The sequence below is a fragment of the Petaurus breviceps genome, unplaced genomic scaffold (assembly GCF_028583685.1).
Source record: "Petaurus breviceps papuanus isolate PSGF00001 unplaced genomic scaffold, PetGlider_PUasm1.0 131, whole genome shotgun sequence".
In the NCBI taxonomy this organism is placed as follows: Eukaryota; Metazoa; Chordata; class Mammalia; order Diprotodontia; family Petauridae; genus Petaurus; species Petaurus breviceps.
In genome coordinates this window covers 4,217,419-4,230,326 of record NW_027185674.1, presented here as the reverse complement: position 1 = coordinate 4,230,326, position 12,908 = coordinate 4,217,419, and the positions used below count along the sequence as shown (strand labels likewise).

The window sequence follows — 12,908 nt, the reverse complement described above, 5'->3', positions numbered from 1 at the left end:
CCAATTAATATAATCACAGAAGTCCCAGACACCTCACTGAATCACTACATTGAAGAAGTCTTTAATCAATTTGAAAGGATTATAGTATTCTGACCATTGGATCAAAGTATATGATGCTGCACAGGAGACATCTTCTGACTGGTACAAAGAATCAGATGCATATGTAGACCTATGTAGAAAAACAGTCTATGTATAAAAAGTTAGCCACATAGTACATACCTGTGGTCTCTGCTTGTGGAGGAAGCTGAGGCTGAGAACTTGAGCTCAGGAGTTTTGAGCTTTAGGAGGCTAAACCAATTAGATATGGGAAGCCACCAGGCTGCTCAAGGAGGGGCAAACTAGCCAGAAACAAAGTAACTCCAAGGTCCCATGTGGGATCTGGCCTGAGAATAACCCCTGCACTTCAGCCTAGGCAAGATAAGGAAATCCAATCCCAAAACAAAACAAAATAAAAACCACAGTAGTCAATCCAACAATGAATCAAATTGTGAACTAATGTGGAAGAATTCCAGTTTAGAGAATTCCAGCTCAATAGTTGGAGCCAGTCCCCTGAGAAGGAGTCTCTCCTGGGCATTGGGAAAAAGTTTCTCTCTTTCTGTTCTTCCCTTTTCCCATTGACCATGTCCCTGGAGAGATTAGACAAGTAACAGGCCACACATCTAATATTGAACAGCCCTTCATTCCTAGTATAAATCCTACCTGGTCACACAGCAGGATCCTGCTGACATATTGCTGGAATCTCCTTGCTAGTATTTTATTTGAATTTTTTGCATCAATATTCATTAGGGAAATTTATAATTTTCTTTCTCTGTTTTGGCTTTTCCTGGTTTAGGTATTAGCCATATTTGTGTCATAAAAGGAATTTGGGAGGACTCCTTCTTTGTCTATTTTCCCAAATAGTTTATATAATATTGGAATTAATTGTTCTTTAAATGTTTGGTAAAATTCACTTGTGAATCCATCTGACCCTGGCGGTTTTTTTCTTGGGAAGTTCATTGATGACATTCAATTTCTTTTTCTAAAATGAGGTTACTTAAGTATTCTATTTCTTCCTCTGTTAATCTGGGCGATTTAAATGTTTTGTAAATATTCTATTTCACTTAGATTGTCACATTTATTGGCATACAACTAGACAAAATAGCTCCTAATTATTGTTTTAATTTCCTCTTCATTGGTGGTGAATTCACCCTTTTTTTTGGTACCAGTGATATGGTTTTCTTTTTTTAAATCAAATTAACCAATGCTTTGTCTATTTTATTGTGTTTTTTTTTAATAAAACCAACTCTTCGTTTTATTTATTAGTTCAATGGTTTTCTTACTTTCAATTTTATTAATCTCTCCTTTGATTTTCAGGATTTCTAATTTGGTGTTTAATTGGGGATTGTTAATTTGTTTTTTTCTACCTTTTTTAGTAGCATTCCCAATTCATTGATCTGCTCTTTCTCTATTTTATTGCTGTAAACATTTAGAGATATAAATTTTCCCCTAAGTACTGTTTTGGCTGCATCCCATAAATGCTGGTATGTGATCTCGTTGTCATTCTCTTTGATGAAATAATCGATTGCTTTTATGATTTATTGTTTGATCCACTCATTCTTTAAGATTACATTCTTTAGTTTCCAATGAATTTTTAATCTATCTGATCCTTTATTCAATGTAATTTTTATTGCATCATGATCTGAAAGAGATGAATTTCATATTTATGCCTTTCTGCATTTGATTGTGAGGTTCTGATGCCTTAATGCATGGTCAATTTTTGTGTAGCTACCATGTGCCACTGAGAAAAAAAAAGCTATATTCCTTTCTATCTCCACTCAGTTTTCTCCAGGGGTTCATTATATCTAAAGACACATGTGGCCAAGAACAGTGGACACCCAAACATCTGGGTGCTTGACCCTTTATGGTGGAGAGTACTGACGATGGACATTACAAAGGCACTAACTCTTGGAGTTCAGCAAAGAGTTACACCTAAGGGGAACTTCACAAACATTCTATAAAGGGAGAAAAGGATTTTTAGTAAACAGGAGCTGTGAGCTATGTCTTTGCCACATGTAGTCTCTCCATTCAAACTTCGCTATCTTTGTATAGAACCTGAATGTACTTGTGAGGAAGTGTGCCTCAGACTTTTGGTGGGAAGGTTATGCTATAATACTAGTTATGCTGGAACACTATTTCTTTCCATCTTAAGAAATATCTTTGCTACAAAGCAAATTAAGTCTAGCTAATTATTAATGGGAAGCACATCAATTGGCTCATGAGTGACAGTGCAAGAGACCCAGTCCCTTAAGATTACCTCTAGAACATTAAGAGTCTGTAGTAGTAATGACACCCTCTAAAGATCCAGCCTACCAATGAAAATGGAAATTGAGGAAATAGTTCCAGAGAGAGTTTCATCCTTTGGTGAAATGAGTTAGAGATAACTGCTTGCTGGAACAGATTCTTAGCAAAATATACGTTCCCTGCTTATCTCTTTTAATTAAGTATGGTTTTGTGTTTTCTTTTACTTTTGCTTTGTCTGAGATTATGACTGCTACTCCTACTTTATTTTAACCCAAGCGGAAGCATATTAAATTATGCTCCATCCTCTTATTTTTACTGTGTTGTGTCTTTCTGTTTCAAGAGTGTTTCTTGTAAATAACATATTGTTGGATTCTGTTTTCTAATCCACTCTGCTATCCACTTCCATTTTATGGATGAGTTCGTCCCATTTACATTCACTGTTATGATTACTAACTGTGCATTTCCCTCTATCCCATTCATTTCCCCCTGCTTGTCCTTCTTTCTCTCTTTTTACTGTCTCCCTCCTCAAAAGTCTGTTTTATTTCTGACCAATACCTCCTTTAATCTGTCCTCCCTTCTATGAGCTCCCCCCCCATTTCTCTTATACCCTTCTACTTCCCTGTAGAGTAAAATTGATTGCTATAACCAAGTGAGTGTTTACGTTATTCCCTCTTTGAGCCAATCTGATGAGAGTAAGGTTCAAACATCGCCTGCCACCCTATCTTCCTTTCATGCCTCTTTTATGTGAGACAATTTCCCCCATTCTTCCTTCTTCTTCCCCCTTTTCCCAGTGTGTCTTCTTTCTCACCCCTTAATTTTATTTTTTTGAAACCATCCCATCATAGTCAACTCACATCCATGCCATGCCCTCTGTCTATATATATTTCCTTTTAACTGCCCTAATAATGATAAAGTTCTTAGGAGTTGCAATTATCATCTTTCCAGGAAATGATTCTTAAATATAAATATTTTATTACTGCCTTTTGTTTTTTATATTACAGTGACTTCTGGACACCTCTCAGCAAGTCTTCCCTGGGAGTATGGGAAAATAGTTAAAAAAAAATAACTGATATGGTGACTATGACTGCTAGTGTTCTGAATCCACAGTCCTCTACTTCTTTTAGATCTGATTCTCACCAACAAAGAAGGACTCATTGCTGGGGTAGGAAACAATGGAGGAAAGTAACCACTCTATCTTAAAATTCTGATAGATAAAGGGAGGAAAACCAGACATAGCCTAACATGTTTCCTAAAGGATTCAGAAAAAAAAAATAGAATCCCAAGCCCTACAAGGGAAAACCAGCCCAAGATGGATAGGAAGCTCTGAGTAAATGAGTTCTGAAGATATGAAGTGATGCAATTCCAATGGGAAGAAAATAATTCATATGTATTGGGAAATGAGGGGGTTTTCTAAAGAGATTTGTTTGTAGGAATTTCCATTAAGCAATTTAGATTTCTTAAAAGATGAACAGAAGATGGAAGTAAGGGCTGGTCAGAGAGAGCTAATATAGATAACAGATTCTAAAGCTAAATAGATCTCAACAGAATAGAATGCTGGTCCAAAATAAATAAGATGAAATAAATTGTGTTTTTTAAAATGTTAGAAACATATAATGGTTAAAAAAATTGTTAAAGCTATAAAAATGTACATACCCTTGACCCAGAAATACCACTTCTAGGGCTGCATTCCAAAGAGATTATAAAAGTGGGAAAAGGACCCACAGACACAAAAATATTTATAGCAGCTCTTTTTGTGGTGGCCAAGAACTGGAATTTGAGGGGATGCCCATCAGTTGGGGAATGGCTAAACAATTCATGGAATATCAATATAGTGGAATACTATTGTGCTATAAAAATGATGAGCAGGCAGATGTCAGAAAAACTTGGAAAGAATTATATGAACTGATGCTGAGTGAAGTGAGCAGAACCAGGAGAACATTGTACATAGTAATAGCCACAACGTGCAATGACAGACTCTGATAGACTTAGCCCTTCTCAACAATGCAAGAATCTAAAACAATTCCAAAGGACTCATGATGGAAAATGCCATCCACATCCAGAGAAAGAACTATGGAGTCCGAATGCAGAGTGAAGAAGACTATTTTCTTTTTTGTTTTTTCCTTTCTCCTGGTTCCTCCTATTCGTTCTAATTCTTCTATACCATGTGAATAAAGTGAAAATATGTCTAATAGGAATGTAAATGTAGAGCCTATATCAGATTGCATGCTGTCTTGGGGAAGTGGGAGGGGAAGGAAATTTAAACTTCTGGAAGTGAATGCTGAAAACTAAAATAAATTTTAAAAATTGTTAAAAATGTTTTGTATAACTTCACATGTATAATGGATATCATATTGCTTACCTCCTTAATGAATGAGGGAAAGGCTAGATAGAAAAGGAGAGAATTTGGAACTGAAAATTAAAAAGAAAGAATGTTAAAAAAATACATGATGGGGATAGAAGAGTGACCAGATATCAGTTTGTCTGGAAAAAAAAAAAGATCTGAAGCTTTTGGTAGACTTAAAACTCATCAGAAATCAAGCATGATTTGACATTCAAGGAAGCTAATTTAATTTTAGACTCAATTAATAAAGGCCTAGGAATAGCCAGGTTGGATTTATATCAGAAATGCAGGGCTAGTTTAATATTAGGAAAACTATCAGCATAATTGACTATCTCGGTAACAAAACCAACATAAATAAACTGATTATCTCAATAGATGCTGAAAAAGCCTTTGACAAAATACAGCACCCATTCCTATTAAAAACACTACCAATAAGCACCCGAGCAAATGGAGCTTACCTTAAAGTGATAAGTAATATTTATCTAAAACCATCAGTAAGCATTATCTGTAATGGGGATAAGCTAGAAACCTTCCCAATACAACCAGGAGTGAAGCAAGGATGTCCATTATCACCTCTATTTTTTTTGTTAATATTGTACCATAAATGTTAGCTATAGCAATAAGAGAAGAAAAAGAAATTAAAGGAATTATAATAGGCAGTGAGAAAACAAAACAATCACTCTTGGCAGATTATATGATGTTACATTTACAAAATCCTAGAGAATCAACTAAAAAACTACTTGAAATCATTAACAACTTTGGCAAAGCTACAAGATAAATTACACATAAATCATATGTTACCAACAGAGTCTAGCAGCAAGAGACAGAAAGAGAAATTCCATTTAATATAAAATACTTGGTTCAATGAAGAACTCTTAGCTATTCTCAGCAATACAATGATCCAAGACAATCCCAAAAGACTAGTGATGAAGCATGCTGTCCTTCTCCAGAGAGAGAACTGATATTGATTGAATACAGACTGAAGCATGCTATTTTTTTCAGTTTCTTTCTTTAATTTTTAAATTTTTATTCAAGTCTTCTTGTACAAAATGACAAATATGGAAATGTTTTACAAAATTACATATGAATAACCTGTATCTGTTTGTTTACTGTGGCAGGGAGGGGGGGAAGTGAGAAAAGGAGAAGGGATAGAATTTAGAACTGAAAACTTTAAACAAAAATATTAAAAATTGGGGAAAAAATGAAAGGCCTAGTATCCGAGACTTTACAGGGCTTGAGGGGTGGGGTGGGGAGGAGGGAAGAGTTTCTCTTCATTGAGCTAGTGAGACCTGACCTATAGTATTGCATTCAGATCTGAATTTTAGGAAAGACCCAAGTACCCTAGAGGGTGTCTAGAAAATAGTGTATAGGTGGTTAAAGCCCCGGAGATCAGATCATATAAGGATCGGTTGTTTCCAGAAGCCAGGTTCAAATTTTTTTGTGCATTTCATAGCAAAGGCCTCGATTCAGTCAATGTTTTTCATCTACTGATCCTGTCAGTAAGGCAGAAGGTCTTAGCTAATTAATGAAATGATTATGCAGACCCTGCATTGAAGATCCCAATTATTCAATGTGATAATGAGGTGGTGTGGGAAGGAGGAAAGAGCAGAGAAATAGGAATCAGGAGATTTAGGTTTTGATCTTGATTCTGCCACTGATTTCCTGTGTGCTTTGGACAAGTCACTTCCCCTCTCTGAGTGAGGCTCATTCTCCTCATCTGTGAAGTGGGGAGGATATGGAGATGAGAGGAGGGAAGAAGCATTTGAACTATGTTAAGCACTTTACAGATATCTCATTACTATCCCACAACACTGTGCTGTTATTTTCCTCATTTTAAAGTTGAGGAAACTGAGGCAAACAGAAGTTAATAGTCACTTAACAATGCAGTAGAGTGCTGTTCTGGCAAATGTTAAACAACCTGTGTGTGTATGTGTGTGTGTATACACATAAATACAGAAATATATGCATAATATACATATGTACATATGAGAGAGACAGAGAGAGAGAAGTTTTGGTAGACTGAAAGCTTACTATGAATCAGCAGCATGATTTGATATCCAAGGAAACTAATTCAATTTTAGATTAACTTAAGAAAGGCCTAGTAGCTAGGACTTGGGTGAAAGGGGAGGATGTATACATATAGGTGGGTATACATCCACATATGTAACCACATCTCATTATATAGATATGAGATGATATATGTCTATAAATATATAGATATCTCTCTCTCTCTCTCTCTATATATATATATATATATATATATATATACACACACACATCAATCAATCAATTTATATCTATCTATCCATATATCTATCTCCTCCCCCAAGTCATATATATGTATTGGACTACATGTCTATTAAGTGTTTCATAGTATGGACTGACTAGAATCTTTGTTTTTACTATCCTAACTACATGTACAGAGACAGCTAGGTGGTTCAGTGGATAGAATAATGGGTTTGAAGTCAGGAAGACCTGAGTCCAAATCCAGTTTCAGATATGCACTAGTTGTGTGACCCTGGGCAAGTCATTTAACCTTTGTTGGCCTTAATCCAGTGGAGAAAGAAATGGCAAGCTGCTCTAGTATCTTTGTCAAGAAAACCCCATGGACAGTATGGTCCATAGGATCATGAAGAGTTGGACACAACTGGATGACTGAACAATATTTAGTGCACACTTTTAAGTTAATCTGCATTATTAAGATTGTCTCCATCACTTTCCTAATTCTAAACAATCAAGGGACGGCTAGGTGGTGCAGTGAATAGAGCACTGGAGTCAGGAGAACCTGAGTTCAAATCCGGCCTCAGACACTTAATACTTAATAGCTGTGTGACCTTGGGCAAGTCACTTAACCCCAATTGCCCTACCTTCCCCCCTCCAAAAAAAGAAAAATCTAAAAAAAAATTTCTAAACAATCAACGAAATAGTAAATCAAGCCCTGATCTGCAGTATTTGTTCATTTCTGAAGTATAAATGCTCACAATGAACATGTAATCCGTGGCTCTTGTGAGCTGGTTTGAGCAGTCTCTACCAATCTTCTGGCTATACTAGATGATCTCAGGTCCCTCCCAGCTCTGACATTCTGTGCTTCCTCTGACTGCAACTCAGGTCTCATGAGACCCAGGATTCTCCCACTATAACGGCTGCCTACTAGCAGCAACAAAGTCTGCCTCCAGTTTTTTTTTTTTAATGCTTAATTATTATGTTATGGAGAAGAGCTGATATTTATAAGGCACTTTGAGATTTGGGAAGTGTTTTACATAAATTATCTCATTTGATCTTCACAACAACCTGTGAGGTACAGATTACCCGTTTTGTTATCTCAATGGATGGGAAGGTGAATGTGGAGAAAGGAAGTGAATTATTCAGGGCCGCATAATTAGTTAGCATTGAAGGGGGATTCAACCCCAGATTTCCCCTGGACTTGAAGTCTTTACTCTGCTTAGAACTAAATGTCCATGATGAGTTTCATGCCACGAACAGACTGGAATCCTTATCTTTACTGTGTCCTAACTACAAATTGTCAAAAGGAGTCAAGAAAAATTCAGCTTAGGTCTCTCTGTTCTCCAAAATCAAATTCATTCATTCAACAAATACAGAGTTGAAAGGCAGAGCATCTCATGTTCAGAATAACAAGTATGCCGGTACTGCTAGAACACAGCATATATGGAGATAAGCAAGGCAGAAGAAGAATGGAAAGACATGTTGTCAAGAACTTCACATGATCAAAAACATGGATCTTACTCTTTTTCTTTCTTTTTAATCCTAAATGTAATAGGGAGCCATGAGAGCTCTAACCCTCAACTGGGAAATGGCTAAACAAACTGTGATAAGGGGCGGCTAGGTGGTGCAGTGAATAGAGCACCGGCCCTGAAGTCAGGAGGACCTGAGTTCAAATCCAGCCTAAGACAATTAAGACTTATTAGCTGTGTGACCTTGGGCAAGTCACTTAACCCCCATTGCCCTGCCTTCCCCCCTCCAAAAAGCAGCAAAAAAACAAAAAACTGAACATTTATTTAACAAACTGTGATAGATGTATATAATTGAATATTCCTGCCCTGATATACCGAAGGGCATGGAAAGACATATGAACTAATGCAAAGTAAAGTAGAAACAGGAAAACAACATATACAAGTTATAACAGTGTAAATAAAAGAACAAAAACAATAATAAAATAAAACTGAACACTGTGTAATTATAATCATCAAGCTTGGACCCAAAGAAGACTCGTGAGAATGCATCTCATTTCCCTTTTTTGCAAAGATGGGGGCCTGTGGGCATGGAACACTGCATAGATTGCCCCACTTGGTTGGTGTTGCTTCATCTCTTTTTAATTTTTTCTCTTTTCTTCTTACCCTGTGTTAGAAGCAATAGCTCTCTGGGATAGGAAGGGGAGATATATTGGGAGATGAAGTGATATAAAAAACAAGAAGTGCCAATGAACATATTTTTTTTTTAAGACAAGTAAGTATTGACCTCAACAGAGTTGTCCAGAAAACAAAACAACATTTTGTACATGTTAAAGTGCTATGTAAATGTTAGTTGTTATATTGCTATTAATAAAAGCTCCAACTAAATGTATGGAGCTCTTACATGCTGTGGGTAATGTCTAAAGGTTTGCTACCTTGGCCCTTCTCTTATTGCATTCCACAGGATCACAGAAGATGTCACAAAGCATTATATGAGGGGTGGCTAGGTGGCACAGTGAGTAGAGTGCTAGCCCTGGAGTCAGGAGGACCCGAGTTTGGATCCGGCCTCAGACACTTAACACACACACACACACACACACACACACACACACTCACACACAACCTAGCCACATGACCTTGGGCAAATTACTTAACCCCAATTGCCCTCCAAAAAGCAAAAAACAAACAAAAAACATTATATGATTAACAGTTCCCAAAATGGGACAATTAAGTTCTAAAGGTGTTCAAAGGAGGGTAAACAGATCATGGCAGGCCCGGTTGGTCCAAAAGGCCTACTAGAGGAAATGGGGCTTATGGGCCTTGAAGGAGGGGTTGGTCTAAGCAGAGCGGAGAGAGAGGAGGCTAGTTTTAGGCAGGGGAAATCATGTGAAAAAAGGCAGGGAGATTAGAATGTAGAAGATGGCTTGGGGGAATGATGAATCAGCTATAGTGAAGGCTGTGGTCAGATCAGGAGGCCTTGAATGCCAGTGTGAGTAGTTTCTACTTTATTCTGAAGGCACTGGGATCACTGAAATTTTTGGCGTAGGGTTATTATGAAAATGATACTTCATGGACACTGATGGCAGTGGTGTATGGTTCAACTCTCTGGCCCTTAAGTTCTTCCTCTATAAAAGGAGAATAATATTATCTGTCCTACTTACCTAATTGGGATGCTGTGAATATCAGATCCTATAATGGGTAGGAAAATTCTTTGAAAAGAATAAAGAATTAAACACACTTAAGGGATTGTTATTTCTTTTCCTGGGAACATTGGGGACAGCCCCCTCAATCCAAAAGCAACAAGAAACCCTTGTGAGTTATTCCCCCGTGGTAAAAATTCAGGAACCCATGAGATCTCTCCTCCTTTCTCCTCCTGCTTAGAAGGGTTCACACTGGGCTATGTAGCCAATTACTAGGATTTCTTTTCCGTGATTTTTCTTCCCTTGGGTGGGAACCAAGCACGGAAAGTAACTGGAAAACACCCACATTCAGAGACAGCAGGCGGTTTTTCCTATAAATCCCCGGTTTTTCTTAGATCATTAAAAAGGGGGAAGGAGAGAAGGCGACTTACTGTGCCCTGTGTATGAGAACATTTAGAACATTTCTGTGCTCAGGAATTCTAACATTGTGAAGAGTCTGAATTCAGGGACTCTGTGTGCACAAGTATGTACCGTTCATGTACTAGGCAGAGAAGATTAAATGTGTTTTCACACCACATATTTCTCTGGCTTGCTGGAAACCAGAGGGTGGCTTTCTCTTTGGCTTTGGGGGTATCATTCTTAATAGTGGTATTTGAAATTATTTCAAAGGAGACTTCTACCTGGGGAGTTAAAAGCTTTTTTCCCCCCTTCAATAGCACGTGCAGTTTCAAGGCCATTTTACTGAACAGCTACAATTCTCTATGCTCAGACTAAGTGCATTTTTTTTTTTTTACAGAGAACCCCTCCCAGTGATGCTGAATGGAATACAGGGGTCAGCACAGAGGGAGCAGAGTTAAGTCACCTCTCTACCCCTGAAGGCTCCCACCAGGAGAAGAGTTAGGGAAGAAAAGGAAAAGAGAAAAAGAGAGGAAGAAGGGGCAGGAAAGGAAGAAAGAGAGAAGGGAACGAGAAATAAAGAGAGAAAGAAACAAGAGAAAGACCCACCTACCTTTCCTGCTTGGTTTTCCATACTCCCCTTTGTAAACACTCCAGTCGGCCAGATTAATTCTCTTGCTGTGAATCTTCCTAACAACGCTGTGTAGTCTCAGTTCCTGGAAATTGTTTTACCTTCTGAATCCTACCTATCCTTGGAGACTAAACTCAGGTCTCGACTTCTCCAGGAAGCCTTCCCCGACTATGCCAGCACACAACTATGTCTCCCTCCATCACTTATCATTTACTTCAATAGATTATTGATCTGATCCATGTAGATTCTCCCACTAACAAATGGGATACATCATAACCTACCCATAATCCTTCATCCTGTATAACTGTTGTCCATGCCCTCCCATAAATCTCCTAACACACTAGAAGCCTTCTTCTGGGGTCTTTTAGTAGCAATGTTATTATTGTTGCTAAATGTTACTATATTATTAATTGAATTAATATATTATAAATTCTACTGTTAATAATTGGTATTAACAATAATTAATAATAACAATCACCAGCCTCCCAGGGGCGTTGTGAAGATAAAATGAGGTGTTTGTAAAGAGTTTCCTGAACCTTAAAGCACCATTTAAATGCTAGCTCTTATGACTTTAATATTAGAGGGGTCCCATGGCAGCACAAGTCTGCCTTTTTTTTTTGGAGAGGGGAGAGCAAGGCAATTGGGTTAAGTGATTGCTCAAAGTTACACAGCTGCTAAGTGTGTCAAGTGTCTGAGACTGGATTTGAACTCAGGTCCTCTTGATTCCAGGGCCAGTGCTCTATTCACTGTACCACCCAGCTGCCCCACAAGTCTGCCTATGAAAACTGACCCTCACGACAGCCCCAGCCCACCTGCTTCTCTGGTGAGACATCTCTTGGGTCTACCTTTGAGGCTAGGTCTTGGAAGCAGATCTGCAGCAGTCAGTTTCTGCCCGCCAGGCATTTCTTCACTGCCCTTGGGGTGACCTGCAGTTTTGATTCTTCAGAGAAAGGGGTATTACAAGATCCACAGCCAAATGGCAACAGTGTAACGCTGGCTTGTAGCATTCCTTATCTTTTCTTATGCTTTGTCTTCCTCGATGGATCTTAAGCAGGAGAAGGGCACAGGATTCGCTACACAAGCTGTGCACACCCTAGAATCCACTCCCAGAGAGGAGCCTAGGGACATGCACATAGTGTGGCAGCTGTCACAGTCACGGTTCTTTGTACTCACATCCCTAGTGACTAGCACAATGCCTGACACAGAGGAGGTGTTTAATAACTATTTGTTGATTAACTGTTGATCCATTAATCATTTTTTCCTTCTCTCATTTACTGTGTGCTTCCTAAACCATAAATTCTCAATTCTCTTGTAGATCTTAATGGTATGAACTTTTCATCAGAAATCTAATGATTGGCCAGCATTCTCAAACTTTTCAGATTTCTAAAGCCTTGGGCTAAGTCTTGGTAACTGTGATAGTAATGGAATGTGGAGATTCCCCTGTATTGGGCTTGGTTTTCAAATTGATTGTATTAAAACCCAGAGCTTGTTAATCCCACCTGTGGGATGGACTTTTTGATGTGAAAAGAAAGTCCTGAACTGGGAGGAGCTGGTGAGGTAGATTTGGAGAGACACTAGAGAGAGGCGGAAGATCTTTTTGGAAGCAGCACCTCGTGGAGAGAGAGAGACTAAGAGAATTGCTGGTGGCCGCTTTGAATTGCCCTGGACTTTTGAGACCTGCCCCCTGAGCTGCCAAGGACTGAGGAGACATGGCTGTTTTGCTGGTACTTTGTCTGTCTGTTTTGATGTTATTTTGCCAGATTTGTCCACTGGTGAAAGACTGTCCTTTTGTTGAAGAAGTCCTGGAACCTGGCTGTTCGCTAAGAAGGCCTGCGACTGTCCTGCAGACAGAGAGTGAATACTGTCCACTGGTGAGGGACAGTACTGTTGTTGCAGGGGTCTGGAGACTGTCCTGCAGACAGAGTGAATAC

At 38.5% G+C, this 12,908-nt stretch overlaps 1 protein-coding gene and 1 long non-coding RNA gene across 6 annotated transcripts in view; one reads left to right on the top strand and one right to left on the bottom strand.

Moving 5' to 3' along the window:
- The window catches only part of LOC138174380 (uncharacterized), a 36,871-nt gene extending 32,279 nt beyond the window's left edge, over window positions 1-4,592 (top strand). Inside the window, exon 2 of the long non-coding RNA XR_011171695.1 lies at window positions 3,282-4,592. This is a non-coding gene — a long non-coding RNA (uncharacterized lncRNA). The remainder of the gene's footprint in view (window positions 1-3,281) is intronic.
- The window catches only part of ZBTB7C (zinc finger and BTB domain containing 7C), a 161,130-nt gene that overhangs the window by 73,927 nt on the left and 74,295 nt on the right, over window positions 1-12,908 (bottom strand). The window lies entirely within an intron of this gene.